The sequence below is a fragment of the Canis aureus genome, chromosome 7, assembly GCF_053574225.1.
Source record: "Canis aureus isolate CA01 chromosome 7, VMU_Caureus_v.1.0, whole genome shotgun sequence".
Taxonomy (NCBI): Eukaryota; Metazoa; Chordata; class Mammalia; order Carnivora; family Canidae; genus Canis; species Canis aureus.
In genome coordinates, this window is record NC_135617.1 from 68,877,326 (window position 1) to 68,893,134 (window position 15,809).

The 15,809-nt window shown below is 50.9% G+C and overlaps 1 protein-coding gene and 1 pseudogene across 3 annotated transcripts in view; one reads left to right on the top strand and one right to left on the bottom strand.

The window, feature by feature from the left end:
* Nucleotides 1-15,471, bottom strand: part of PACSIN1 (protein kinase C and casein kinase substrate in neurons 1) — a 57,678-nt gene extending 42,207 nt beyond the window's left edge. The window contains exon 1 of one of the 3 annotated variants that reach the window (XM_077904361.1): nt 15,323-15,471. The gene's annotated coding sequence lies outside the window, so the exon portion shown is untranslated. The remainder of the gene's footprint in view (nt 1-15,322) is intronic. The other 2 variants (XM_077904364.1, XM_077904366.1) reach the window with 2 other exon arrangements.
* On the top strand, nt 10,039-10,115 carry LOC144317947 (U4 spliceosomal RNA; annotated as a pseudogene).
* Nucleotides 15,472-15,809: the final 338 nt, after the last annotated feature.

Sequence of the window (15,809 nt, forward strand, 5' to 3'; positions counted from 1 at the left end):
TTGGCCCAGGGCGCGATCCTGGAGACCCGGGATCGAGTCCCACATCGGGCTCCCAGTGCATGGAGCCTCCTTCTCCCTCTGCCTGTGTCTCTGCCTCTCTCTCTCTCTCACTATGTGCCTATCATAAATTTAAAATAATAATAATAATAATAATAATAAATAAAAATAAATAAAATAAAAATAAAAATAAGTGAATCCACAAAGAAAAAACAACTCACAGAAATGAGGAAAAAAATTTGCAAGTCATATATTTAATAAGTGTCTCATATCTAGAATATATAAAGAACTCTAAAAAAACCTCAACAATAAAAAGAGAGAGGGGCAGCCCAGGTGGCTCAGCAGTTTAGTGCTGCCTTCAGCCCAGGGTGTGATCCTGGAGACCCAGGATTGAGTCCCATGTCGGCTCCCTGCATGAAGCCTGCTTTTCCCTCTGCCTGGGTCTCTGCTTCTCTGTCTCTCTCTGTGTCTCTCATGAATAAATAAATAAAATCCTTAAAAATGAATGAGTGAGTGAATGAATGAATGAATGAATGAATAAAGTACCCGATTAAAAGTTGGGAAAGGAAGTAAAAAGATATTTCTCCAAAGAAGATACATAAAAAGCACATGAGAAGATGTTCAACATCATTAGTCATTGGAAAATGCCTATCATAACCACAATAAGATGTCACTTTACACCCTCCAGGAAGGTTACGATCAAAAAGATGGATAATCCAAAGCGCTGGGGAGGATGAGGAGAAATGAACTTTCATACCCTGCTGGCGGAAATGTGAACTAGCACCATCTGGGAAACAACCTGGTTGGTCTTCAGAAAGTTAAAGGTACATTTACCATGTTACCTGGGTATATATCCAAGAGAAATGAAAGCATATGTCCTCTTGCACATAAATGCTCATAGAGGCATCATTCATAACAACCAAAAAGTAGAAACAACTCAAATGTCCATTAAGGGATAAATGGATAAACAAAATGTGTATATCCATACAATGGATTATTATTCAGTCATAAAAACTAATGAAGTAAAAAAAAACACAAAAAACTAATGAAGTCCTGCCCCATGCCACCACAAGATGACTCTTAAAAACAGTACTCTAAATGAAAGAAGCCAGTCAGAGAAGTCATATGAGGGGCACCTGGGTGGCTCAGTCGGTTAAACATCTGCCTGTGGCTCAGGTCATGATCTTGGAGCCCTGATCATAATTGATCAGGATTGAGCCCCAAATCTGGCTCTGCACTCAGCTGGGAGCCTGCTTGAGGATTCTCTTTCTCTCTCCCTCTGCCCCTTCCCCTGCTCATGTGCTCTGTCTCTGTGTCAAATAAATAAATGAGGGACACCTGGGTGGCTCAGCAGTTTAGCGCCTGTCTTCAGCCCAGGGTGTGATCCTGGAGTCCCAGGATCGAGTCTCACATCAGGCTCCCACATCAGGCTCTGCTCCCAGAGCCTGCTTCTCTCTCTGCTTGTCTCTGCCTCTCTGTGTCTCTCATGAATAAATAGATAAAATCTTTTTAAAAAATAAATAAATAAATAAATAAATAAATAAATAAATAAATAAGAGAGATCTTTAAAAAAAGAAGAAAAGTCTCATATGAGTCCACTGGCCGTAAAAGAATTATCCAGAAGAGGCAAATTTATAGAGACAGAGTAGCCTGGTGTTTGCCAGGAGCTTCGGGAAGGAGACCTGGAGGAGTAGGTGCTCAAGTGCATGGGGTTTCTTTCTGGAGTGATGGAAATGTTCTGTAACTAGACAGTGGCAACTTCTAAAAGTACACAACTTCATGAATGTGCAAAAAGCCACCGAATTGTACATTTTAAAAGGGAAATTATGGTATAAAATTATATCCCAATTTTTTAAAAAACATATATAAAATGACCCAGAGCTTCTTGAAGAAATGGCTGATGGCAGCTCTGAGAAGCCTAGAACATCTGCATTCCAGAAAGCAAGGATATTTCCAAATACCAGTGCACATGTGTGAAAAGGATGCCAGAGACAAGTTGAAGAGGCTCCCACTGGCCAAGGGTAGGACAATGTAGTGAATACAGGACTGAAACTCATCAAACTGATAAAAACCCATAGTGATAATAAAAATTAAAATCTAAAAAAACTTTAAAAGTCTGCTAATACCCCAAGGTCTGCGAGAATGTAGAGCACTGGATGCAGTGCACGCGGCCTGTACTCGTGTGGACTGGTACGACCACTTGGGATAACAGTTTAGCATTATCCAGTAAGTGTGAAGACACACATACCCTGTGACCCAGCAATTCCACTCCTAGGCATGTAACCCACAGAAACACAGAGTGTGTTTATTTAGAGAATGTTCAGGGTGGCATTTTTCACAATAGCCACAAATCAGAAACCACCCTGACGCATGTGAATGCTAGCCTGGGTAACTAAATCACGGTCTATTCACATACTAAAATGCTATACAATGGCGAAAACGATGAAAGAATCACTGCTACAAAGAACACTCCAGATGCATGGTAAAAAGAAAATGCAAATACTAATTGAAAAAAAAAAAAAACTAGCCATGAAAGGATAGTAATTTTATTAATTAAAATTCAAAGACAGAACTATTTGATTCTGGATGCATACTTAGGTGGTAAAACCAAAAACAAAGCAGCTAATAACACTATTTAGAACAATGGGTCCCTCTGGGAAGCCCAATAAGGAAAAAGGATGCAAAGGGGGCCTTTTGCAACTATAGCAATTCTCTGGTTAGACCTCCAGGGTTAGTGACTTGGATGTTGGCTTTGTATTTATTTGTTACAATGCATAACCTATTTTATACACTTTTGTATTTTAAAATGGGAAAAATACTCACTGGTCACCATTGGAGGTTGCTAGAGCACCAACTCATTTATTTTGAAACTGATAAAGGGAAAGAAGCAAGCCTTTATTCTACTATACATACCATATTTCAGAACGAAGGGGGAAAGTTCTTTACAGAAGTCTAGCTAATGCAAACAAAATGATCAAATTAGAAAATCACCATCTGGTGAGGAGGAAACTATGATGGAAATCAGACGTTAACTTGCAGTAAGGGTGGGGTGGCTACAGCTCTCGGGGCTCCCACCTCCCCTGCATCCCTGTGGCTGCTGTGAGCACCTCACTTCCCTGCAGACCAGAGCACTCCAGCCATCCAGGCCAGGCTGTAAGCATAGTAACTGCCCCATTAGCCACACCAACAGGGTGGTGGGCTTTTTTGCATGTGCTTTGCCTGCTATTTCATGTCTAGATTTTGCACAAATATTCCTGGAGTTTTTGCCAGGGGGGGCATAGACCCCTCCTGGTGCAGTCCCTGGAGGGAATCTCGAGGCCTGAGGAAAGAGCCTGGCCTCCAGCACCCAGCTCAACTGAGCAATAGTCCACAGCAGCTTGGAGATAGGATAGAAAAGAGCCCTACGGAGAGTGGGGGTCTCAGGAATCTGGAGCTGATGCTGATGTTGGGGGCCCCATCCCCATTCTCCTGACTCACAGATCCCCATCACCAAGGCAGCCAGGACAGGGGACCCTCCCTCACCTTATATACCTAATGCACCAGTGTTGCAACTTATTTTCTCCCAGTTGGGCTTGTCTTGACCCTGTTTGGGAAGTAATGAGACACGAAGGAAGCCCGTTGTGATTTGCCACCCACCCCCAGCCCTGTCCAGGGACACCCAGGCCAAGCCAGCTTTGCACCTTACCAGGCCAGTTGGTGCAAGTGGGAGGGGGCCCCAATGCTCAGGCCACTTGGGGCTGGCCCAAGGGCCCACCCAGCCAGTCAGGGCCGTGACAAAGGGACTGGGGGCGTAGGCGGGGGCAAGAATCCAGGGCCCAGTAGGGTGGGGGAGAGCACCCATCAGAGGTGCCCTATCTGGGGCCTGTCCAAGTGGGGCAGGTGAGATGGCAAGTGGTCACCCAACACTTGGGGAGCAGGAGAGGGTAGCAGCCTGGTCTCCGATGGAGCTGCTGATAGAGGTGACACCAGATAGCCTGCTGTGGGTGGGGCCGGGGAGGGGAGGTGGATGCGGGGAAAGCCATGTTCAGACCTAGTGTGAATCCCAGTTCTATCACACATTTGCTGGAGACCCTGGCCCAAAACCTTAAGCCCCTCTGCAGCCTGAGCCTCATGCCCCTCTGCATGGGGTGCTGTGAAGCTCAGGCATGTTATTCCACAAGAGGAGTCTAGCACAGTGCCCAGCATACAACAAGGACTCGACAGTTGTCACATGTTTTCATTCTGGAAATTGGAACTTAGGGCTCCTCTGGGGTAAAAAGGGTGTAGATAGACCCATCCCCAGACAGGAAGGGGGCTCACTCGCCACAAATGGCCAGCACTCAGGTCAATATGGCACCCAGTACTGGATACCTATTTGCTGAATGAATGAGAGTGATAGGGAACAGACAGCTAGCTAAGGACAAAGCACAAGCCCGGGGCAGCACATTGACAAGTCCTTGAAACAGTCAAAGGGACCCTCCTCTATGGACTCAGCTGCCTCGATGTTCATACTTTGCTAAGGACTGAAGCCAATCTTAGCCCGACCCCCAGGATCCTGTAAGCCTACAGGATATATTTTTATATGTTAAACATATAAAAATTCCTTTATCTCTAAACCCCTAGGGGCAGCCCGGGTGGCTCAACGGTTTAGCACCGCCTTCAGCCTAGGACCTGATCCTGGAGACCTGGGGTCAAGTCCCACATTGGGTTCCCTGCATGGGGCCTGCTTCTCCCTCTGCCTGTGTCTCTGCCTCTCTCATTCTCTCTCTCTCTCTCTCTGTCTTTCTCTGTGTGTGTCTCTTTAAAAATAAATAAATAAAAATAAACCCCCAAGATACATGTTGGCAATCATCCCCCATGCACCTGGCCCACCCAAACATATCTGAAGGTCTCATGACTCAGGTTTTGTGTTTTTTTTAACATTTTATTTATTTATTCATGAGAGACACACAGAGAGAGGCAGAGACACAGGTAGAAGGAGAAGCAGGCCCCATGCAGGGAGCCCGACGTGCGACTTGATCCCTGATCTCCAGGATCATGTCCTGGGCTGAAGGTGGTGCTAAACTGCTAAGCAATCCGGGCTGCCCCTCAGGTTTTATTAGATGGTAATAAGTGACCTTTTCCCAACAACAGCTGGCCCCCTCAAGGTCCTGGAAACCTTGCTTCCAAAATCCCTTAGACACTTACCCTATCCCTAACCACCTCCCAACTCCCAGGAATATAATCAGCCACCCCTCACGGGCTCGGGGCAGCAGCTCTTCCTGTCCACAGGTTCTGTCCTGCTTTAATAAAACCACCATTTTGCACCAAAGACATCTCAAGAATTCTTTCTTGGTCTTCGGCTCCAGACCTCACCCCACCAAACCTCACCTATATTCCAAAACTTCATCAAGAGGAATATCAAGAACCAGCAGCCACTAGAGGGTCCCAAGGAAGAATCTGCATGCACATCCCAGGTCTGTGCCTACCTGGCTATGCCACCCCAGGCCAGTCATTCCACCATCCTGCCCCCAAACCTGGGCTTCTTCACCTATCACACAGGAAAAGTGGTCATTAATAAATACCTCCCTCTGGCCCCTGGGAGGCTCAGTCGGTGAAGCATCTGCCTTCGGCTCAGGTCATGATCACGGGGTCCTGGGACCAAGTCCCACGTCCGGCTCCCTGCTCCATGGGGAGCCTGCTTCTCCCTGTCTTCCCCCACTTATGCTAGCGCGCTCTCTCTCTCTCTCAAATAAGTAAATAAAATCTTTTTTAAAAAAAAAAGAATAAATAAAAAAATACCTCCTGGCAGTTGATGGCTGGGCTCAGGGCAGCAAACGGATACAAAGAAAGTGGAGGAGGGGTGCCAGATACCCTGTACTACGGCCCCTTCTCCTGAGAGTCTCCCCAGGTTTCTAGGTGAGCAGCCTCACTCAAGACGCCTGGGAGGTGATGCCTTCCCCCCAATGATTGCCTGGTAAAGGGGTAGAGAGGCCTGGCTCCTTGCCCCCAGGCAGGACAGCCCCAGCCCCAGCCCCCTCTCAAGCACCCCGCAGCACACCTTCCCTGCCCTGCAGGGCAGATACCCTCCCTCCGCTCTGTGAGCATGCCTGCAGTAAATCACTTGCCCAGGAATCCTTGTCTTAGGTCAGATTTCCTGGTATCTGACCTAGGACAGGAAGTATTTTATAAACTCTGAAGCATTGTTTTATTTTCCAGGAAATGCTGAAAAGAGAGGAGCTGACTGGAGCCACGCAAGTGGGAGAGGAAGCCTGGTCTATGGGCAGTCATGCTGCCCTGCCCTCTTGGGAGCTCACAGGCGGGTAGGGGAAAAAGAGGGGAAAGCAACAATATTTTAACACCAAGGATGGGCAAATGCCAGGAAGGAAGCTAAAGCCTGGGCGGGGGTGCAAGGGCCGCTATTTTAGATGAGATGCTCTGGGAAGGCCTCTCCAAAGAGGTGACATGGGTAGGAATGTGAACATCACGAGCCATGCTGACCAGCCAGGCACAGGGAGTAACAGTGCAAAGGCCCTGAGGCAAGAGGGTATCCAATACATCCTCATCCCAGTGAGGAAGGAATGGTGCGAGGCGGTTAGAGGTACTACGCAGCCAGATCACACAGGAGCTTGTAGGCTGTTACAGGACTTTTTATAGAACTTTGAGTTTTATTCCAAAGAAGAAGAAGTCATTGAAATTTTGGGCAGAGGAGGGATGGGATCGGATTTTTTTTTTTAAGATTTTATTATGAGAGACATAGGCAGAGGGAGAAGTGGGCTTCCCCTGTGTGACTCGATCCCAGGACCACTCAACTGCTGAGCCACCTAGGTGCCCCTGATTTAGGTTTTAAAAGGGTCTCTTTGGCTGCTAGGACAAGGAGGGAGGCCGGAAGACCAGGTTGAGGCTACTGCAATAATGCAGGGAAGCTAGAGTGGAGACTCAGAAGCGGGGGTCGGGGGTAGCAATGGACGTGGTGAGAGGTGGTCAGATTCTGGGCGTCATGAAGGTAAAGTCAGGAGGGTTTACTGATGACTGAATGATGAGGAGTCAGAAGACAGATGCACCCAACTACCCAATTTAGTCCCCTGCCAGGGGACAGAGGGACATGTTAAACTACACCACAGGGATCAGGGATGCAATCAACAAAATCCAGACTACAGGAAATTCTGCAGGACAAACAAGCTGGTTTCTCCAGTAGATCAACTGTCGAGAACAGAAGAAATGATGAAGAGGGAAACCACAGATCAAGAGAGACTTAGATACATATCAACCAATCAAAGTATGTGGCCCTTATTTGGATCCTGAGTCAAACTAAGTATAAAAACAAAACAGAGACATGTTTGTAACAACTGGGGACATGAACACTCGGTGGGTATGTGACAATAAAAAGGAATCGTTTCTTCTCAGGTGGAATAATGGCATTGCGATTATGTCAGAAGTCCTTATTGTTTTGAGACACATCTTGATGTATTCGTGATGAAATGACGTCTGGGATTTGGTCTGAATTGGGGAAGGGGGCAGAAATGACATGAAACTGGCCATGAGTTGAAGCTGAGCAATGGATACATAGTGGTACACTATCCTATTCTCTCTACTTCTGGAAATGCTTATATTTTGCCATAATAGAAAGCTTAAAAATAAAGAACAGGAGAGGGAACTGAGTCCCAGGAAAGATGCTGAATGGCCCAAAGTCCCTCCACGAGTGGGTGTGAGGGCCAGCACCTCGTCTGTACCACCCCCTCGTCCCCCTGCTCCCAAGCCCCTGCTCCTCCCCTCCCTCAGCTGTCTCTCTTGTCCTCCAGTGGTCAGTCAAGGCTAGACCCAGGCAGGTGAGGAATAGGGTACCTCGCCCCTGGGGAGGACCAAGCAGAGCAGAAGAGGGCTGAGGGGTTGGGCCATCTGTTCCAGAGAGTCCAATGAGGCCAATGGTTTAAAATATTTGCCACATGCTCCACTAGCCTCTACTCTCACTTCCTCCCTCAGATTCCTGTGCTCATTTCCTCCCCAGCCCCTACATACAACCAGCTCCCGCGCTCCTCTACATCTCTGTCCCTGCTGTCACTTTGCCTGGAAGGCACCTTCCACCTCTCTGAATCTACCATCCTTCCCTTCCAGATCTACCTCCTGCAGAAGACCTTCCATGGCCAAGCACCCTCAGTCTTCAGGAGCATGCCTATCTTCTCTCCCTAACAAGACGAGCCGTGGCATAGAAGTTAAGAGCAGAGCCTCTGGGGGTGCCTGGGTGGCTCAGTCGGTGAAGCATCCAATTCTTGGTTTCAGCTCAGATCATGATCTCATTGTCCTGGGATCCAGTCCCGACTCAGGCTCTGTGCTCAGAGAGGTGTCTGCTTAGGATTCTCTCTCCCTCTCCCTCTGCCCCTCCTCCCCCCATTCAAATAAATAAATAAAATCTTTTAAAAAGAATTAAAAAAGAGCAAAGTCTCTCTGGATCCAGATCACGTGGGTGTGAATCCTGCCTCAGCCACTTGCACTGTGAGCTCAGGCAAGTCACTTAACCTTATTTTCCACATCTGTAAAATGGGGATGACCTTGTAAGGTGACTGAGGAAAACTAAATGAGTTCATCAGTATGGATAAACAAAACAGTGCCTGCCACACGTCAGTGGACCTCAGGCCCCCGCCCCTTGGGCCCCTTGGGCCCCCTGGCATTGCTGTCCAGGGCCCACCTCCCACCTTCATGTCCCCTGCCCCCTGCCAAGACAGCTTACCCGCTGCGGGTGCCCAATCACCACTTTCATGGAGACTTGGCTTCTACGATGCTCCTTCTGCCTTCCTGGTACCCAGACTTACCTTACCCACATGCCCACCCACCGGGTCTCATCCACTCGCGATGAGGACGTGAAGAAAGAGAAGAGAAAGACACCCATGCAGGGACCAGTTCAAAACTAGCCACAAATAAAAATGTAAGCCCATCTGACTCCGATGCCATCAAACTAAGGGGAATGCAATTTATTTTTTTTTAATTTTTTTTTTAATTTTTATTTATTTATGATAGTCACAGAGAGAGAGAGAGAGAGAGAGGCAGAGACACAGGCAGAGGGAGAAGCAGGCTCCATGCACCGGGAGCCCGATGTGGGATTCGATCCCGGGTCTCCAGGATCGCGCCCTGGGCCAAAGGCAGGCGCCAAACCGCTGCGCCACCCAGGGATCCCGGGAATGCAATTTAAATGCTCACTTTTTAAAAAAAAATATTATTTATTTATTTATTTATTCATGAGAGACACAGAAGGAGAGAGAGGCAGAGACACAGGCAGAGGGAGAAGCAGGCTCCATGCAGGGAGCCCGATGTGGGACTCGATCCCGGGTCTCCAGGATCACGCCCCAGGCTGAAGGTGGCGCTAAACCGCTGAGCCACTGGGGCTGCCCTAAATGCTCACTTTTTTAAAGATTCCTAAGAAGAATCCCAGATATTATCAAGCATAATATTAATTATGTTTTTATGAGGAATGATATTCGTTCTATAAAATGCAAACAGCAGGATGCTGGGTGGCTCAGATGGTTAAGCGGTTAGGTGCCTGCCTTTGGCTCAGGTCATGATCCCAAAGTCCGGGGATGGAGCCCCACATCAGCAGAGAGTCGGCTTCTCCCTCTCCCTCTGCCTACCCCAAACCCCCCTCATTCTCTCTCCCACTCTGTCCCTCTCTCCCCATCTTTCAAACAAATAAATAAAATCTTAAAAAATATATAAAATAAATAAAATTTAAACAGCACAGGCTGGCCGAAAGAAAAAGGAAATATTCCCGTCCTGCCTGGCACGGAGCCTCCTGTTACCTGTCCCCAGAGGTCAGCTCAAAAAACACCTGAGTATGCAGTCTAGTCTTCTGAACATGTTTATGCAATAGGAACACACAGATACATGTGTACATTTTTAAAATGGGATCATACGAAATACATCATCCCACAAAGTCACTTGCCTTCACTTGCCCATACATTCTGACCATCTGTTCTTCTCTCTCAGCATCCCTAAAGTATCTAAAACAGTGCCTGGCACACAGGAGACATGCAGTGGAGATTCACTGACCAAATGAAATAATTGAACAGCTGCTCAAAATCCCACTGGCTGAGCTTTGCGCAGTGGCAGTATCGTAGCCAATGAGGTTTATCCAAGGCGCGATTATTGCTAATTGAAAAATCCCACTGGCTGGAGAGGTCCTAACTCTGTCCCTCCCGTTGGGCATGTAGCTCTGCTGCACTGACCATTTCCACCCAGCTGTCTCTGCACCCTGGAACCTGTGAAAGAAACTACCAGGTCAATGCTTTGATCACTATTGCCAGAAAGGCAGTGCCAACCTACCCTCCCGGCTGACAGGGAGTTCCAGTTTGTCACACCCTCTGCCACATAAGAGCTTTCTTATGATACAGATATCTATTTCTTGAATGAATTAACATTCTTTAGGGACTCCACCCTGGATCCTCAAATTTCCTGTCCCTCTTGAATAAATGAGAGGATGTATCCTTTATCATTTCTGAATGGCCCTAGGGAACCCAAATCCACAAGTAAGGTATCATTCTCTAGACAACAAACAGGTTACATACGCAAAATTTGAAATATTTCATTGACTTCAAAGATGGACATGTTGGGCAGCCCTGGTGACGCAGCGGTTTGGCGCTGCCTGCAGCCTGGGGTGTGATCCTGGAGACCCTGGATCGAGTCCCACATCGGGCTTCCTGCATGGAGCCTGCTTCTCCCTCTCCCTCTGCCTGTATCTCTGCCTCTCTCTCTCTGTGTCTATGAATAAATAAATAAAATCTTTAAAAAAAAAAGATGGACATGTTAATTTTTTTTAACTGTCAACTCTAAGCAAGTATCCACTGACCCCTCCCACAATACAAAAGAAGAGAGAATTAGAACCTCTACACTGCCCCCTCCCCCTCCAGATTTAGCAACTTAAAATAAAGGACACCTACTTATTTTTTTTTAATTTTTTATTTATTTATGATAGTCACACACACAGAGAGAGAGAGGCAGAGACACAGGCAGAGGGAGAAGCAGGCTCCATGCACCGGGAGCCCGACGTGGGATTCGATCCCGGGTCTCCAGGATCGTGCCCTGGGCCAGAGGCAGGCGCTAAACCGCTGCGCCACCCAGGGATCCCAAGGACACCTACTTAAATGTGACTTTCAGATAAGCAACAAATAAAATTCTTAGTGCAAGCATGTTGCATGCAATATTGAGGACAGGCTCCCGCTAAACAAATTTGTTGTTTATCTGGAGGTCCAATTTAACTGGGCATCCTGGATTTTATCCTCGAAGCCTACTGCAGCCCCCACCCAGCATTTTAATATCAAGTGTTTTTTAAATAGCAGCCGAGGCTTCCTCTGCCTGACCAGCCATCAGGCAGCCTGCTGCCCCTCACGGCGGAGAAGTCTCCAGAGGAACTACCCCCACCCCCACAGTACACCCCCACCCGGAGATGGCCCCACTAACTTCCCTGACACTGGTGTTCCCATCCCCTCAGAGCCAGCGGGGGCCAGGTTCCTGCTCATCTTCTCCCCTGGCCCATCATGCAGGAACGCATCTGTCCTTTCCGGGGGTAAACACCACCTCTCACCCCGGCTGCTGGGGGTGATGTGGGCACAGGACTGTCAGGTGGCAGCCTCCAGGCACTGCTGCCACTATAGAGCCACCTGCCTAAGGGCAACCCTGCCCCCTACCCAGCGCCTGCTGGCTGCTTAGGTCTAGACGCCTGACAGATCCAAGTTCAGCTCTAAAGGGTGACGCCAGGGATGCCTGGGTGGCTCAGTGGCCAAGTGTCTGCCTTCGGGCCAGCTCCTGATCCCAGGATTCTGGGATCGAGTCCCGCAATTGGGTTCCCCGCGGGGAGCCTGCTTCTCCCTCTTCCTGTGTCTCTGCCTCTCTCTGTGTCTCTCATGAATAAATAAAATAAAATCTTTAAAAAAAAAAAAAGGTGACTCTAGCTCCAGAGCACACCTGGATCCCTGGGGTTGCCCACTTCTCCCTTCATCCTGTCCTGCCTGCTCCCTTCCCTGTCCCACCTGCCCGCTAATGCTCCCCCTCCACTTTCTACCCCACCTGTGTCCAGTCCCCCGATTCCCCCCCTCCCCTGCCCGCCACTGCCCGTTTCCTGCCCTAGTCTGCTGCCCCTGGCTGGAAACCAGCCACCAAGTGCCTACATCAGGTGGGTGTGGCACATACAGGCTAATGGATTTGTTTGGCTTTCTAGTACTTTCTCAATTCTCCACCGCAAGCACATATTCCTTTGGTCATAAGAAAATAAGAGGTTTTTTTGTTTTTAAACTTCAGAAAAGTGTAAGACCAAACCAAGCATCCCTCCTCCACCTGGCTGGCACACTCACTCCTACCCCATCCCTCCACCTGTTCCCCCTGGGGAGGACTCTTCCGCAGATCACTGACCTCTCCCACCTGTCCACCAGGTCCACAGGTGGTTTCACTTCTCCAGTGAGGGCTTTCTACCACCAGCCCATCCTTGTTGGGGGACAGTAGGGGGGTTATGCAAATTTATGAGTGGTTTCCCCAATTCCCGTGGGGAGAAGAAAAATGCTTTCTGTGTCCTGAGGTTGGTGATGTGAGGGACCCATACGTACTCACTCATTCTACAAGTGACCTAGGGCTACATGGTGCCAGGCACTGGAGACACCAGGGACAGAGCACAGACCTCGCTCCTTGGACTTCACAGCCTTGCAGTGGGAAGATGGGGCAACAAACCCAACGCCCCAGAGGGCACCGCGTGAGGGGTGGTGAGCAGGATGCCCAAGTCGGGAAGCTTCTGGGAGGAACAGAAGTCTCAGCCACCCCAACTCCAGGGTGAGAAGGAATGTGGAGGGAAGAGGACAAGAGTGTTCTCGTGGGGGAAGAGCCTGTGCGCAGGCCAGCAGGTGAAAGAAGCATGACTTTCTTGAGGAACTGAGAGCAGTTCAGAGCAGCTGGAAGGCAGAGGGAGGGTGAAGAGAAGGAGGAAACTCAGACTTGGGGAGGATAAAAGTGCCACATTAAGGAGACTGCCTTTAGTCCTCAGGGCAGTGAAGAGCCATTGAAGGATGTAGAGCAGGGGACTGATACAGGGTCAGGTGTGCATCCTATGAAGGTCACACTTGCTGCTTACTGGATTCTTATTCTCAGCAGCCCCAACACACAGTCACAGCCATGCACATCGCACCCACCCTGCGTGAACTTCAGCCATGGAGTGCCTGAAACCCGTGTCTCCAAGGAGACAGCAAGCCCCCATCAGTCAGCTCCATAGCCCTCTTGCTCTGGCAATAGGGAATACAGGCTAAGAGCCTGGACTCGGGAGCTGAGGTTCAAATCCCAGCTCCTCCACTTTCAAACTGTGTGATCTTGGACAGATAACCTCTCTGTGCCTCAGTCTCATTTCTCAAAATAGGAATAATAATGGTATCTACTTCAAGCTACGGTGAGGACTGAATGAGTTATAGTTGGGACAGGACCTGGCACATGACAAATGCCTTGTGCTGTTAGTTTTTACTGCTGTTACTGCACCCTCTTCTGGGGACCCCCCCCAGGGCCAACCCCCTGCAGGCACTGACTAACTCATCCTCCACTTGTCTCCCCCTATCCCTGAAGCACCCCTCCCGTATTATCTTACCCCTGAAGCACCCCTTCCATATTCTCTTACTCTTTCCATTACTAGAGGTCAAGACAGAGCCAAAGACTGGGAACTTCTGGTTCTACAACGATCACACTCTGACCTGGCATCGGGGCCTCACCCTAGCTCCCTGGGGCCCCATGGAGAAAGCACTGGACTTGGAGGCAGGAATTAAGTGCCACCCCTGGCTTGCTGCTAAGCTTCCCTGGGCCTCAGTCTCCCCCTCTGTAAGGCCAGGACAAGAACAAATTGCAGATGTCTTATCAGCATGGCTGTCAAAGGAGCAACAAGGTGCTGAAGGTCCACATCTGTCGCAGACCCCTGGACCTTTGGCTTCTTCTTCTTCTGGCCTGGGTTCCTCCTCCACACATGGAGTCATGAGATTTGCTCTGAGCTCTCTATGAGGACCCTGGAAGCTGAGGATGGCCTGGCTGGGGCCTTCCCAGACTCCCTGATGCTGACCAGGACTTTCCCATGATCTGAGCTGAGCACCCAAGAGGAAAGTGCCCACTCAAGGGCATGAGGTTAAGCCAGACCTTCACTGGGACCTTCCCCAAGTTTGGCTTAGACCAGGGCACTCAAACCAGGAGCCCAAAAAGACCCTCTTAGAGCCACTGGGACTGTGACATTTATCTCCAAATGCCATAGTAGCCATCAGCTGCAAGACCAAGAAGGGCCAAAAGGGAACTGTCTGACTTTGGTGGCTCTCCTTCCGGGGGATGGAAAGAAAGCTCAAGAGGAGACTCACTCCCCATCTGCAGGTTGCCAGCTATCTCCCATACTTCAAACCCATTCATTCACTCATTCCACAAACATTTACTTGGTGCCAGACCCTGGCCAGGCGCACAGTCAATGACAGAAATGAATCAAACAGATTCCTATCCCGAAGGCACTTCTGGTCTAGAGGGTGACAGACGCGCCATAAATAACTAAACCACAAGGCGACTAGGTGGGAGAATGCAGGGCAGGAGGCAGGCAGGGATTTCACCGGAGCATCAGGAAGCATCCTGGGGGGGGGGGCGGGCGGGAGGCTGTGAGCGGTGATTTGCATGTGATGGGAAGGTCAGGTGGGTAAGGGCCAGAACCTCCAAAGTCATGGACAGACAATTCTGTTTGCACCTCGGCTGTGCCACAGCCAGGGCAATGTGGGTTATTTATGGTTATGCCCGGAGAAAAGCGGCCACATGTGTCACTGCACGTGGGGTGCAGAGCTGGGCTGTGGGGGCGGGGGCGGGGGTGGGTGGGGCTTGAGGCCGGGTCTGGCCAAGCTCCGGGGTCTGCCACTGCGGCCCTCACACCCTGATGACCTTTTAATACATTCACGCCCTCCTAAGGCAAAAAGAAGACGGAGAGGTAGTTCCGACGGGCAGCAAGTGGCCTGGGGGATGGGGAAGAGCGTCGGGAAGAGCGCCGGGAAGACCCCGGCTGTGTAGCATCCCCTCCCCCGCCAGCTACGCGGGAAGGGGCGGACGCACGGAGCACAGGGCGCCTCGGCTGCTGCGCTTCTCTCAGCCCACTCTGGTCCATGAACAGCCGCCGCACCCAGCGGGCACGAGCCCACCCCGCGGGAGCAGCCCGGCCCGGCCGGAGCCTCGGGATCCCCGGGCCCGGGTGCCCGCTCCCAAGGCCCCGCTGCCCGGCGCTTCCCGGGTAAGGCCTCCGCCGCCAGCTGCCTGCCCGCGGGGCCCGGCGCAGGGGCCTCCCGGCACCGCCCGGGTGACGCCCCCGCCCCCGCCCCCGCCCCCGGGGCCCGACCCCTACCTGCGGGCAGCAGCGCCTGGCACCCTCCGCGCGCCGCAGGGCGGAGCTGCGCGTCCGCGGCGGCCTCAAGCCCGGACGACTGCCCGGGGGAAGAGGAAGCTGCGCCGCCGCCGCGTCTCGCCGGAGCGCGGGCTGCGGGGAGGAGGAAGGTCAGAGCGGGGGCGTGCAGCGCCGCGCGGATTAGAGAGGCATTTCGAGCGAGCCAATGGCGGCTCGGCGCAGGGCGGCGCGGTGCCCGCTGAGGAGGCAGCGCCCGGCTTAGCGGCACCCGGGCGGGGGGCGGCTCCCCGGGTCCCGGCCGCCCCCTGCGGTGCTCTGCGGCGGGGCCGCCCCTGGGGTGCTCTGCGGCGGCCGGGCGGGTGCCGGGAGCACCCCCGTGCCTCCTCCCCGCAGCCCTCCTGCGAGCGCGCCCGCGGGGGCACTCTCCCCTCCCCTCGTTGCCCTTCCACACCTTCTGGGACATTCCCCTGGCCCTGTCTGACCGTCC